This window comes from Symphalangus syndactylus, chromosome 18 (assembly GCF_028878055.3).
Source record: "Symphalangus syndactylus isolate Jambi chromosome 18, NHGRI_mSymSyn1-v2.1_pri, whole genome shotgun sequence".
NCBI classification, from domain to species: domain Eukaryota; kingdom Metazoa; phylum Chordata; class Mammalia; order Primates; family Hylobatidae; genus Symphalangus; species Symphalangus syndactylus.
The window spans coordinates 86,303,566-86,317,801 of record NC_072440.2 but is presented as its reverse complement, the minus strand read 5'-3'; the positions used below and the strand labels follow the sequence as shown (position 1 = coordinate 86,317,801).

The window sequence follows — 14,236 nt, the reverse complement described above, 5'->3', positions numbered from 1 at the left end:
TCCTGCCTCAGCCTCCTGAGTAGCTGGGATTACCGGCGTGAGCCACCACACCTGACAAATGTTTGTGTGTTTGTTAGAGACGGGGTTTCACCATGTTGGCCAGGCTGGTCTCAAACTCCTGACCTTAGGTAATTCGCCCACCTTGGCCTCCCAAAGTGCTGGGATTACCGGTCTGAGCCACCATGCCTGGCCTAGTCTCTGCTATTTCACAGGCTAAGGTGGGGGGATTGCTTGAGCCCAGTTCAAGTTTGAGGCTACAGTGCACTCTGATTGTGCCTGTCAATAACCATTGTACTCCATCCTAGGCAACATAGCCAGACTATGGTGGAAAGGTGGTAGACAGGTCTCTGGGACTCAGTTTTATTGGACTGTCTGACACAGATCCCAGAGCAGTTGCTCAATCATGCATCCGTCTCTCAATTTTCCACCATACAACAATTTATAGAGTGCCTGCTATGTGTGGTGTTGGAGGGACTGTACTGAACAAGACAGATGACTTCAATTTTCTTGGAGTTTACATTCTAGGGCAGCCATGACAGAGAGAAGAAATAATCACTGTAAACCAGTGCTATGGTTTGAATGTGTCTTCCAAAAGTTCATGTGTTGAAAACTTAATTATTATTGTAACAATATTAAGAGGTAGGGACTTTCAGAAGTGATTATCAGGCCACGAGTGCTCTCCCCTCATGCATGAATTAATGCTATTATTGAGGAAGTGGGTTACTTATCATGGGAGTGGACTCTTGATAAAAAGGAAAAGTTTAGGCCAGGCACGGTGGCTCACGCTTGTAATCCCAGCACTTTGGGAGGCCGAGGCAGGCGGATCATGAGGTCAGGAGATCGAGACCACAGTGAAACCCCGTCTCTACTAAAAATACAAAAAAAAATTAGCCGGGCGTGGTGGCGGGCGCCTATAGTCCCAGCTACTCGGAGAGGCTGAGGCAGGAGAATGGCGTGGACCTGGGAGGCGGAGCTTGCAGTGAGCCGAGATTGCGCCACTGCACTCCAGCCTGGGCGACAGAGCAAGACTCTGTCTCAAAAAAAAGGAAAAGTTTGGCCCAATTTCTGCACTGTCTGTTTCACATGTTCACTTGCCCTTCTGCCTTCTGCCATGGGTTGACCCTCTTCAAATGCCAGTGCCATGCTTTTGGACTTCCCAGTCTCTAGAACTGTGAGCCACGTAAACATCTATTTTTTATAAATTACCCAGTCTGTGGTATTCTGATGTCACAGCAGAAAATGGACTAAGAGTGGCTCACGACTGTAATCCTAGCACTTGGGGAGGCTGAGGGAGGCGGATCACAAGGTCAGGAGATTGAAACCAGCCATGGCCAATATGGTGAAACTCCGTCTCTACTAAAAATACAAAAATTAGGCTGGGCACAGTGGCTCACGCCTGTAATCCCAGCACTTTGGGAAGCCGAGGCGGGCAGATCACGAACGAGGTCAGGAGATCAAGACCATCCTGGTTAACACGGTGAAATCCCGTCTCTACTAAAAATACCAAAAATTAGCCTGGCATGGTGGTGACTACCATGTAGTTCCAGCTACTCAGGAGGCTGAGGCAGGAGAATGGCGTGAACCCGGGAGGCGGAGCTTGCAGTAAGTTGGGATTGCGCCACTGCACTCCCGCCTGGGTGACACAGTGAGACTCCGTCCCCCACAAAAAAAAAAATTAGCTGGGCGTGGTGGTGTGTGCCTGTAATCCCAGCTACTCGGGAGGCTGAGGCAGCAGAATAACTTGAACCCAGGAGGCAAAGGTTGCAGGGAGAGAGATCGCACCACTGCACTCCAGCCTGGGCGACCGAGTGAGACTCTGTCTCAAAAAAAAAAAAAAAAAAAAATAGAAAAGAAAAGAAAAAAGAAAATGGACTAAGAGTGCCAGTGGTTGCCAAACTTTAATTTCCATCAACATCATGTGGAGAGTTTGTTACATACAGATCTCTGGATCCCATGCTCACAATTTCTGATTCAATAGGTCTAGAGTAGGGCCTGAGAATACGCAGTTAGAACAAGTTCCCAGGTGATGCTAATACTGCTGGTCCCAGGACCACACATTGAGAGCTACTAAGGTAAATAATCAAGTAAGTAAAATATCTTCAGACACAGGTAAGTGCTATGCTTTTAGAAAATCAAATAGGGTAACAGAATAGGAAGTGATCTGGTGGTGGATAGCTACTTTAGGTTGGGTAGCCAGGGAAAGACTCTCTGAGAAGGTGACATTTGATCTGAGCAGGCCACCTAAAAATCTGAGGGAAGGGCATTCTATGAAAAGGACATAGCAAGTGGCCGAGTGTGGTGGCTCACACCTGTAATCTCAACACTTTGGGAGGCTGAGGCAGGCAGATCACCTGAGGCCAGGAGTTCGAGACTAGCCTGACTAACATGGCAAAACCCCATCTCTACTAAAAATACAAAAATTAGCTGGGCTTGGTGGTGCACGCCTGTAGTCCCAGCTACTCAGGAGGCCGAGGCAGGAGAATCGCTTGAACCCAGGAGGCGGAGGTTGCAGTGAGCTGAGATCATGCCACTGCACTCCAGCCTGAGTGACAGAGCGAGACTCTGTCTCAGAAAAAAAAAAAGAAAAAAAAAAAAGCTGGGTGCAGTGGCTCACACCGGTAATCCCAGCACTTTAGGAGGCCAAGGCAGGCAGATCACAAGGTCAGGAGTTCCAGACCAGCCTGGCCAACATAGTGAAACCCCATCTCTACTAAAAACACAAAAAATTAGCCGGGCGTGGTGGCAGGTGCCTGTAATCCCAGATACTCGGGAGGCTGAGGCAGGAGAATTGCTTGAACCTGGGAGGCAGAGGGTGCAGTGAGCCGAGATCTCATCACTGCACTTCAGCCTGGGCAACAGTGTGAGACTCCGTCTCAAAAAAAAAAAAAAAAAAAAGGAAAAGACATAGCAAGTGCAAAGGCCCCAAGCAGAAAACAAGCACAGCATATTTAAGAAACAAAATAAGACATTCAAAGTGCCAGGACAGCTGCAGAGGCTTTGATTTGTTTTGTTTTGTTTTTGAGACAGAGTTTTGCTCTTGTTGCCCAGGCTGAAGTACAATGGCACAATCTCAGCTCACTGCAACCTCTACCTCCCGGGTTCAAGCAATTCTCCTGCCTCAGCCTCCTAAGTAGCTGGGATTACAGGCATGTACCACCATACCTAGCTAATTTTGTATTTTTAGTAGAGATGGGGTTTCACCACATTGGTCAGGCTGTTCTCGAACTTCTGACCTCAGGTGATCCACCCGCCTTGGCCTCCCAAGGTGCTGGGATTACAGGCACGAGCCACTGTGCCCAACCACGTATTCTGAAGAGCAAAGGGTAACACAAGGTTGTCATAGAAAAAGAAAAGGGCCAGGTATGGTGGCTGACACCTGTAATCCCAGCAATTTGGGAGGCCAAGAGAGGAGGGTTGCTTGAAGCCAGGAGTTTGAAGCCAGCCTGGGCAACATAGAGAGACTCTCATCTCTTTTTTTTCTTTTAGATGGAGTTTCACTCTTGTTGCCCAGGCTGGAGTGCAATGGCGCAATCTCAGCTCACTGCAACCTCCAAGAGAGGCAACCCCATCTCTACAAAAGAAAAATTTAAAAATTAGCTGGCTGTGATGGCACATGCCTGTAGTCCCAGCTACTTGGGGACTGAGGCAGGAGGATCACTGGAGCCTCCTTGAGCCCAGGAGTTGGGGGCTGCGGTGAGCCGCCATTGCACCACAGCACTCCAGCCTGGGTGGCAGAGTGAGACCCTGTCTAAAAGGAAAAAAAAAAAGTAGAAAGAAATCTGATCATGGAAAATCTTGCAGGCCACTATAAAAATTGAGCTTTTAAGGTACAATGTAAGACCACCGGAGGGTTTTAAGCAGGGCACACATATGACCTTATTTTACATTTTATTCATTTATTATTAATTTATTTACTTTTGAGGCAAGGTCTTGCTCTGTTGCCCAGGCTGGAGTAGGGTGGCATAATCACAGCTCACTGTAGCCTCTACCTCCTGGGCTCAAGTGATCCTCCCACCACAGCCTCCTGAGTATCTGGGAATACAGGCACATGCCACCATGCCTGGCTAATTGTTTGTATTTTTTTGTAGAGACAGGGTCTCGCCATGTTGTCCAGGCTGGTCTTGAACTCCTGGGCTCAAGCAATCCTCCTGCCTTGGCCTCCCAAAATGCTCAGATTACAGGCATGAACCACTGTGTTCTTATTTTACTTTTTTTTTTTTTTTTTTGAAACGGAGTCTTGCTCTGTTGCCCAGGCTAGAGTTCAGTGGCTCGATCTCAGCCCACTGCAACCTCTACCTTCCGGGTTCAAGTGATTCTCCTGCCTCAACCTCCTGAGTAGCTGGGATTACAGGGCCCCCCTCCCCCACCCCAACTGGCTAAGTTTTGTGTTTTTTGCAGAGATGGGGTTTCGCCATGTTGGCCAGGCTGGTTTCCAACTCCTGACCTCAAGTGATCCGCCCGCCTCGGCCTTCCAAAGTGCTGAGATTACAGGCATGAGCCACTACACCCGGCTTTATTTTACATTTTAAATATGAATTCTTTGCTATAAAATATCTTTCTGGCTATTGTGTGGAGAGTGTACCATGGAGGATGGTGGTGTTGAGGGTGGCAGGGTGTATGTGAAAACAAGCAGAGAAACTGAGAGACCAGTTAGGAGGCTCTTGCAGTGTCCTGGGCAAGATTTGATGAGGGGAGGGGAAGTAGCAATGGACATGGTGAGAAATGGTCAGTTACGCAGCAGTGAGGACTTGCTAATGAGAACAACATTTAGCATAACGTCTTGCACATTGTAGGTATTCAGCTAACAGTCATTGAATGAATGAATGAATGAATGAAGCCCCCTTCCTTTCTGAAATGCATGATTATAATCCTTCACTTTACTGATAAAGTGAAGAGTATTGTCAATTATTCTCCAAACTGGATTCCATTGTCTCGTTGGTAACAGTGGTTTTGTATAGATGTGGGTGGGTGGGTGTGCCTGTGTTACTTGAATTTTTTGGGATATAATATTCCCCTCCACCCTCTAGCTCACTTATTAAATACTTCACTCCTACCCTTTCCCTTTTTTTCAGATACAATGCAGGTTTCCAACAGCTTGCTAAGAATTATTTTCCCTTTGTAAAGCAAATTGAGTGGGGGTGGCTCCAGAGCTCGGCAATTCTCTTGGGAGGTGGCAAGGGTTGGTTGGTCTCCAGGGACTCTGGTTGCTGGGAGAGGTGAATTGTGAGTGCTGGGAGTGACGAGCAACTCTTCCTAGTGCACTGAGGGCTATACACAACTTATTCCTTTAAGACTATTTCAGGGAAGTGTTTTTATTGTTTCCACGGTATTTCATCCCTACTGCAACCAAAGGCAATCAACATATGTGTTTAATTTGACAAGGGGAAAGGGCCACAAACAACTGTAAATTGTCAAAACTGTGGCAGATGACAGCTCTGATCTCTGCAGTAACAAAGATGAGCCAAGCAGCCTGCTTTTGCACATCAAAGGGAGCTGTCACACTGCTCAACTGATGACGCTGGTTAGGTGTGGAAGAAAATATTTCAAACACAAGTCATCTTATCGAAGGCTAGCAAGACGTTTAGAATTCCCCCGGGGAAATAAACCATTGTTTTAGCACAAGTTTCAAAAATTAAACAATAATAAAAGCAGAAAATCTGTTTTTCCTTTGCAGAGATGACATTGAAATCCTTCCACCAGCCAAGAGGATTCCAAGGTCGGTTTTAACTTGCTTTCCTGCCGGGGCCCTGGAGGTCTGTGGAGCGTAATGAGCCTCCTGCTGAGCCTCTTCTCGGTCTCTCTCAGCCACTGTATTTCTCCCTGCGCATTTCCTTTCTGAATACTGTTTTCTTTCTTTCTTCCTTTCTTTCACAGGGTCTTGCTCTGTCGCCCAGGCTGAAGTGTGGAGATGCAGTACTGAGGGACCACAGGCGCATGCGCCACCACGTCCGGCTAATTTACTTTTATGTTTTTATAGAGATGGGGGTCTTACCCTGTTGCCCAGTGGTCTCAAACTCCTGGGCTCAGGTGATCTGCCCGCCTCAGCCTCTCAAAGTGCTGGGATTACAGGAGTGAGCCACCGCGCCCGGCCTCGGAATCCCATTTTCTAGGTAATGTCTCAGGATAGGTTTCTCACATGTCTTTCTTTCTTTATCGCTTTCGTGCAAACCCATTTATTCTCTCTCCCTCTTGTATGTGTATGCATTATATATCTTAAATAGCACAATATAAACTAGCCAAGTTGCACAACTGAAGTTTTGTGGTTTTTTTTGTTTGTCTGTTTTTTTGAGATGGAGTCTTGCTCGCTCTGTTGCCCAGGTTGGAGTGCAGTGGTGTGATCTCGGCTCACTTCAACCTCTGCCTTCCTGGTTCAAGCAATTCTCCCACCTCAGCCTCCCAAGTAGCTGGAACTATAGGTGCGCACCACCACGCCCAGTTAATTTTTGTTGTTTTTATTGTTGTTGTTTGAGACAGAGTCTTGCTCTGTCGCCTGGGGTGGAGTGCAGTGGCACCATCTCAGCTCACTGCAACCTCCGCCTCCTGGGTTCAAGTGATTCTCCTGCCTCAGCCTCCTGAGTAGCTGGAATTACAGGTGCACACCACCATGCCCGGCTAATTTCTGTATTTTTAGTAGAGATGGGGTTTCACCATGTTGGTCAGGCTGGTCTCAAACTCCTGACCTCAGGTGATCTGCCCGCCTCGGCCTCCCAAAGTGCTGGGATTACAGCCATGAGCCACTGTGCCTGGCCTAATTTTTTTGTATTTTTAGTAGAGGCAGGGTTTCACCATGTTGGCCAGGCTGGACTCAAACTCCTGACCTCAAGTGATCTAAGTGCTGGTGTGAGCCACCGTGCCCGGCCCATAAATTCTTTAACAAATAAGGAGAAGAGAAAGTTGTTGCCAGGCGCTGTGGCTCATGCCTGTAATCCCAACACTTTGGGAGGCTGAGGTGGGCGGAACACCTGAGGCCAGGAGTTCAAGACCAGCCTGGCCAACATGGCAAAACCCTGTCTCTACTAAAAATACAAACTTAGCCAGGTGTGGTGGCCGGTGCCTGTAGTCCCAGCCAGTTGGGAGGCTGAGGCAGGAGAATTGCTTGAACCAGGAGGCAGAGGTTGCAGTGAGCAGAGATCGTGCCACTGCACTCCAGCCTGGGCAACAGAGGGAGACTGTCACTCAAAAAAAAAAAAAAAAAAAAGAAAGAAAAGAAAAAGTTGTTTCTCACAAGTTAATGCCGATGAATATGTGTAGAAAAAATAATGGAATTTAAAAGCCACCATTTGGCAATCATCATGGCAGTAATTAATTCATGCAAGAAACATCAATGAACGTTAAAACTAGTGGGTGAAATTCAGAAGATGAGTGGGGATATTTACATAGTTTCATAGTATCTCCTCACAAAATGCTTATTAATTAAAAGAGACAAATAGTAACTGTATAATAGGGAATCCTGGCAGACACCATCTTAATCAGGTGCTGAAAGTTAACATTGCCAGTAATGGTTCAAGGCGATGTCATCATGGGCACCTGATGGGATACCGTGAAAAGACCACAGCATTAGTTCTGTGCACCACCTGAATCTAATCATAAGGAGACCGTAGACAAACCTGGATTGAAGGATTGTCTACAGGTTAACTAGCCTGTAATACTAAAGAATGTTAAGAGCATTAAGGTCATGAATGGATTGCAGAACTTTATATAGGAGACTAAAGAGATATGACAATTAAGTGCAACCTATGATCCTGGGTTGGATCCTTTTGCTGTAAAGGTCATTCTTAGGATAGTTGGCAAAACTTGAATGAGGTCTCTAGATGAAGAGTATATGGAAGTTCTTAGTGCAGTATGATTGTTGCAACTGTTTCGTGAGTTTTACTTATTTATTTATTTGTTCGTTTTTGAGACGGAGTCTCACTCTGTCGCCCAGGCTAGAGTACAGTGGCACGATCTCGGCTCACTGCAACCTCCGCCTCCCAGGTTCAAGCGATTCTCCTGCCTCACTCTCCCCAGTAGCTGGGATTACAGGCACGTGCCACCACGCCCAGCTAATTTTTGCATTTTTAGCAGAGACAGGGTTTCACCATGTTGGCCAGGCTGGTCTTGAACTCTTGACCTTGTGATCTGCCCGCCTCAGCCTCCCAAAGTGCTAGGATTACAGGCATGAGCCACTGCATCCAGCCCTGTTCTGTGAGTTTTAAATTATTTTAAAAATAAAATAAACACTCGGCCAGGCGCGATGGCTCACACCTGGAATCCTAGCACTTTGGGAGGCTGAGGCGGGTGGATTGCCCGAGGTCGGGAGTTTGAGACCAGCCTGGCCAATGTGGTAAAACGCAGTCTCTACTAAAAATACAAAAATTATCCGGGTGTGGTGACAGGAGCCTGTAATCTAAACTACTCCGGAAGCTGAGGCAGGAGAATCGCTTGAACCCGGGAGGTGGAAATTGCAGTGAGCTGAGATTGCGCCATTGTACTCCAGCCTGGGCAACAGAGTGAGACTTCATCTCAGAAAGAATAACAATAAAGTAAAATAAAATAAACACACAACAAAAACCATAAACAGTGTGTCTGACTCATCAGTCCTCATGCCTTCCAGGCCCATCTTGCCTGCTAACCATTTGTGTGACTTTTCAGAATCACTTTCCTTTTCTTGGCCTACTTTTCCTTATTGCAAAATAAAAGCTTTGGATATTAACAAATAATCACTTTAGGCCAGCATGGTAGCTCATGCCTGTCATCCCAGCATTTTGGGAGGCTGAGATGGGCAGATTGCTTGAGGTCAGAAGTTTGAGACCAGCCTGGGCAACATAGCAAGACCCCATCTTTACAAAAAATACAAAAATTAGTTGGGCATGGTGGCATGCACCTCAGTCCCAGCTACTTGGGAGGCTGAGGTAGGAGGATCGCTTGAGCCCAGGAGTTGGAGGTTATAGCTATGATCGCTCCACTGCACTCCAGCTGGGTAACAGAGGGAGACCTTGTCTCAAAATTAATAACAATAATAATCATCGTCATCACTTTGGTTTCCTGGCCCAAAGAGGGAAGCACCCCGCCCCTCCCCCCACCCTGTTGTGAAGAAAGGAAAAGTGGCTGAGCACTGGGGTGACTTAGAGCGGCTTTGTGCCCTCTTTGTGCTCTACTACCCAGGAGCCCAATCCTGCTGTCACACAAACAGCCGGCCCCAGCGCTGGGCCTGTGGAAGAGCAGGCCCGCTGTGAGGATGGCTCTGAATAACCGCTTCCTCGGTTCAAGGGATTCTCCTACCTCAGGGCTGGGACTGAGATTCTCACAGGTTAGTGAGTGTTCATAGAAATCATCTGGAGGGGGTTGGCTGCGGTGGCTCACACCTTTAATCCCAGCACTTTGGGAGGCCGAGGCAGACAGTTCACTTTGAGGTCAGGAGTTCGAGACCAGCCTGGCCAACATTGTGAAACCCTGTCTCTACTAAAAAAATACAAAAATTAGCTGCACACGGTGTCGCATGCCTGTAATCCTAGCTACTCGGGAGGCTGAGGTAGGAGAATCCCTTGAACCAAGGAAGCGGAGGTTGCAGTGAGCCAAGATCTTACCACTACACTCCAGCCTGTGCAACAAGAGCGAAACTCCATCTCAAAAAAAAAAAAAAAAAAGAAATTACCAGCCAGGCGTGGTGGCTCATGCCTGTAATCCCAGCTACCTGGGAGGCTGAGGCTCCTCATGAAGTCAGGAGTTTGAGACCAGCCTGGCCAATATGGTGAAACCCCATCTCTACTAAAAATACAAAAATTAGCCAGGCATGGTAAGGTGAGCCTGTAATCCCAGCTACCGGGGAGGCTGAGACAGGAGAATTGCTTGACCCCAGGAGGTGGAGGTTGGAGTGAGCCAAGATCGCACGCTGCACTCCAGCCTGGGCAACGGAGTGAGACTACGTCTCAAATAAAAAAAAAAGAAACAAACAAAAAAAGAAGTCACCTGGAGGTGCTCATTTAAGTTCAAGGTTGCAGTGAGCTATGATTGCACTACTGCACTCCAGTAGTGCACACACAAAAAAGCACTTATCATTATCCAACATGCAATATGTTTTCTTGATTAAAGTCTTTCTCCCAACCCTAGAATGTAGGCACCATGAGGACAGGGACTTTTTTTTTTTTTTTTTTTTGAGTCAGTCTCACTCTGTCACCCAGGCTAGAATGTAGCGATCTTGGCTCACTGCAACCTCTGCCTCCTGGGTTCAAGTGATTCTCCTGCCTCAAGCCTCCAAAGTAGCTGGGATTACAGGTGCATGCCACCATGCCCAGCTAATATTTTTGGTATTTTTAGTAGGGATGACGTTTCGTCATGTTGGCTAAGCTGGTCTTGAACTGCTAGCCTCAAGTGATCCACCTGCCTAAGCCTCCCAAAGTGCTGGGATTACAGACATGAGTCACCACACCCAGTCACGGATTGTCTTTTCTGTTCATTGCTGTATTCCCAGCACTTAGAACATTACCTGGAACATATAGGTAGCAAGTGCTTAATAAGTGCTTGTCGAATGAATGAATGAATGTGCTTGCAAGAGGTGCGTTTGAGTTCCAGGCAGGAAGAAGAAAACAGAAGAGGAGAAAAGGATGATATCTATATCAGGAAAGCAAAAACTTTTCCAGAAATCCCTAGCAGATTTCTACTGACATCTCCTAGCCAAAACCATGTCACATGGCAACCCATTGCTGTAAAAGAGTCTGGGAATATGAGTATTTTTACCTGGGCACACTGCCCTTCTTGAACAAAATTATCTTTTAAGCAAGGAGGAAGGGAAGAATGGATATTGGAAAGGCAACCTGTAGTGTCTACCAGTGGGTTTATCCTGGACCTGATCAAGCAGAATCTGAGGATGGTAATTTTTTTTTTTTTTTTTGAGATGGAGTTTCACCCTTGTCACCCAGGCTGGAGTGCCGTGGCACAATCTAGGCTCACTGCAACCTCTGCTTCCTGTATTCAAGCTATTTCCCTGCTTGTAGCTGGGATTATAGGTGCCCACTACCACGTCCGTCTAATTTTTGTATTTTTAATAGAGACCGGGATTTCACCATGTTAATCCAGGCTGGTCTCAAACTCCTGATCTCAGGTGATCCGCCTGCCTTGGCCTCCCAAAGTGCTGGGATTACAAGTATGAGCTACCATGCCCAGCCAAGGATAGTAATTTTGATCCAGGTCACTCTTGGACCACATTGTAAGAAAAATGGCCAGGGTAGACTGGGCGCGGTGGCTCACGCCTGTAATCCCCGCACTTTGAGAGGCTGAGGCAGGTGGATCACCTGAGATCAGGAGTTCAAGACCAGCCTGGCCAAGATGGTAAAACTCTGTCTCTACTGAAAAAATACAAAAATTAGCTGGGCGTGGTGGTGGGCACCTGTGATCCTAGCTACTCGGGAGGCTGAGGCAGGAGAATTGCTTGAACCTGGGAGGTGGAGGTTGCAGCGAGCCAAGATAGCGCCACTGCACTCCAGCCTGGGTGACAGAGCGAGACTCTTGTCTCAAAAAAAAAAAAAAAGAGAAAAGAAAAGAAAAAAGAAAAAAAATGGCCGGGGTAATAAAATGAGCCCAGATTGAAATTTTCTTTCTTTTTTACTTTTTCTCTCTCTTTTTTGAGATGGTGTCTCGTTATGTTACCCAGGCTGATCTTGAATTCATGGGCTCAAGCGATCCTCCTGCCTTTAGCCTCCTGAGTAGCTAGGATTTCAGGCGTGTGCCACCATGCCCGGCTTCAGATTAACATTTTCTAAAGCCATCCTCCTGGGTGATGGACACACTGGCAAAGAACATCTGTTGTGCTGGCTGCCCAGAGCCCATTCGACTCCACTCCTACTTCCATCATCTCTTTTGAGAAATACTTTTATTTCCACCTCATCCCTCCCCCCACATCTGCATGGTTACAGCCTTGGGACTCTTGGAGGTTTTGTTCGTACATCATATTCCCACCCACCTGACCCAAACTGCTAAATCAGAGTCCCATTCCCATAAATTTGGCGTTAGGACCAAGATGCTAACTCTCTCCGGATGGCTGGATCATGTACCCAGAGAGCTGCTAGCAGATGTGTTTCCTACATCACGAACTGGAGCAGCTGAGGACAGAGTGCGAACCCCACACAGAAGGAAGTGTGGTGAAACAGAGAGGGTCTTTGTGGTGTTTGAGTCCCTGGTACTAGGTCATTCCTGAGGCCTGGGTCTGTCATTGCCTTTGCGTGCCACAGCACGCCTCTGGATCAGGCCAGCTTAAATGATTTTTTGGTGGTGGCCAAGAGTTCTAACTCACACTCACCCCATCCATCCTAAGCCAAGGGGACAAAGGGTAGTGTTTTCTACACCCCAGCTCTAGGTTCTGAGAACAAAAAGAAGTAACTCTGTGGAGAGCAGGTGTCCAGTTTTGGAGGAAGAAGTGAAACATGGCAGTTTCCTTATCAACGAACTGTCTGTCAACAAAAGACCAAGAGGCCTGGGTCAAGGGAGAGTTTCTACCCCCTGGCTGTTTCTGTGGGGCTCAAGAAAACCACCTGCTGTACAGGCGATCCCACTGCTAAAGGAGGAGTGAGCGGTTTTGTGTTGTTGTTGTTTCTTTGAGATGGAGTCTCACTCTGTTGCCGAGGCTGGAGTGCAGTGGCACCATGTCGGCTCACTTTAACCTCCGTCTCCTGGTTCAAGCAATTCTCCTGCCTCAGCCTCCCGAGTAGCTGGGATTACAGGCACCCACCACCGTGCCCGGCTAGTTTTTAAAATATTTTTAGTAGAGATGGGGTTTCACCATGTTTGTCAGTCTGGTCTTGAACTCCTGACCTCAGGTGATCCACCCGCCTCAGTCTCCCAAAGTGCCAGGATTACAGGCGTGAACCACTGCGCCTGGCCTGAATGGGTGGTTTTACAATAGGACCTCTTGGCAAGGGTGTGCAGATCTGGTCTAATGCCCAACCTTGCCCATTGAGATAAATCACTCTGTCCTCTGTCCCTGGCTGTCACCACTTGGGAACCATGTATAGTGCCTGTCAGTTTTCCTGAAGTACACATGGGCTAGAGAAGTAGTGTGGCAAAGAGGGCAAAACATGGGTTCTAGAGTCTGCAAGTCCAGCTTCATCACGTACTGGGTCTTTATCCAGTTAGTTAATTTCGCTTACTTCCATCTCTCAGTCACCATAATCTTCTCACTAGGAGAATGAAATGAGTGAGTGTGAGTGTGTGTCTGTGTGTGTAAAGCACCTTACACAATACCTAGCAAACACCCCCGAAGCAGCAGAGCCACTCCAGCCCTGGAACCCTGTTAGAGATCGGGGCGAGGGCCTGGCACAGAGACAGGACATCCCTCCAAGAAAACTGTCAGTGCCAAAATAGTTGGTTTACTGCCCGATTTTTGCAGCAGACAAACTTCAGTGCTCGCCTAGGAGTCAGGGTTCAAAGCTTTGTGTTTGTTTGTGTTTTTTAGCAGTAACTAATTTTCATTTCCTGTAAGACCTCCACACTACAGAGAGCTAGTGGCTAGAACCCAGCAGGAGGGAAAATAGGTCCTGAGAAGAGAGGATAAGGGAAGCTAGTCTTTCTTTTCTTTTTCTTTTTTTTTTCTGAGACAGAGTCTCACTCTTGTTGGCCAGGCTGGAGTGCAATGCCACAATCTCAGCTCACCGCAACTTCCGCCTCCTGTGTTCAAGCGATTCTCCTGCCTCAGCCTCCCGAGTAGCTGGGACTACAGGCGCGCGCCACCATGCCTGGCTAATTTTTGTATTTTTAGTAGAGACAGAGTTTCACCATGTTGGCCAGGCTGGTCTCGAACTCCTGACTCAGGGATCCAACTGCCTCAGCCTCCCAAAGTGCTGGGATTACAGGCATGAGCCACTGCACCCAGCCTAGACTTTCAAGTTACTGTAATTCAGCACCCACCAGGGGCCAGGCACATGTATGTGGTTTACATGCATTCTTTCCTCCTTTAACCCCTTTGGTGGATCAATGAGGGCACAGGAAGTATGACAGTGACAGCTAATCTGGACACCACTGAGGCAGTTCTGAAATCTGCTAGTCGCTCAGAATTAACTGGTTGGGGACAATCAGCCTAGAACACAAACAGCTGCTGCCATAGCCCCGGCACAGACTTCCGACTAGTGCCTGGGACCTGCTCCCCAGCCCTATTGGGCAAACAGATCTCCGTTTATTAAGCATCCAGTTCTTTTCAAAGTGCTGATAACTGCAGCTGGAGTCCATATGCTCTCTTTTTTTTTTTTTTTTTTTTGAGACGGAGTCT

General features: G+C 47.5%; 1 protein-coding gene across 1 annotated transcript in view; it reads right to left on the bottom strand.

Moving 5' to 3' along the window:
• ASXL2 (ASXL transcriptional regulator 2) overlaps window positions 1-14,236 on the bottom strand; it is a 555,729-nt gene that overhangs the window by 182,982 nt on the left and 358,511 nt on the right. The window lies entirely within an intron of this gene.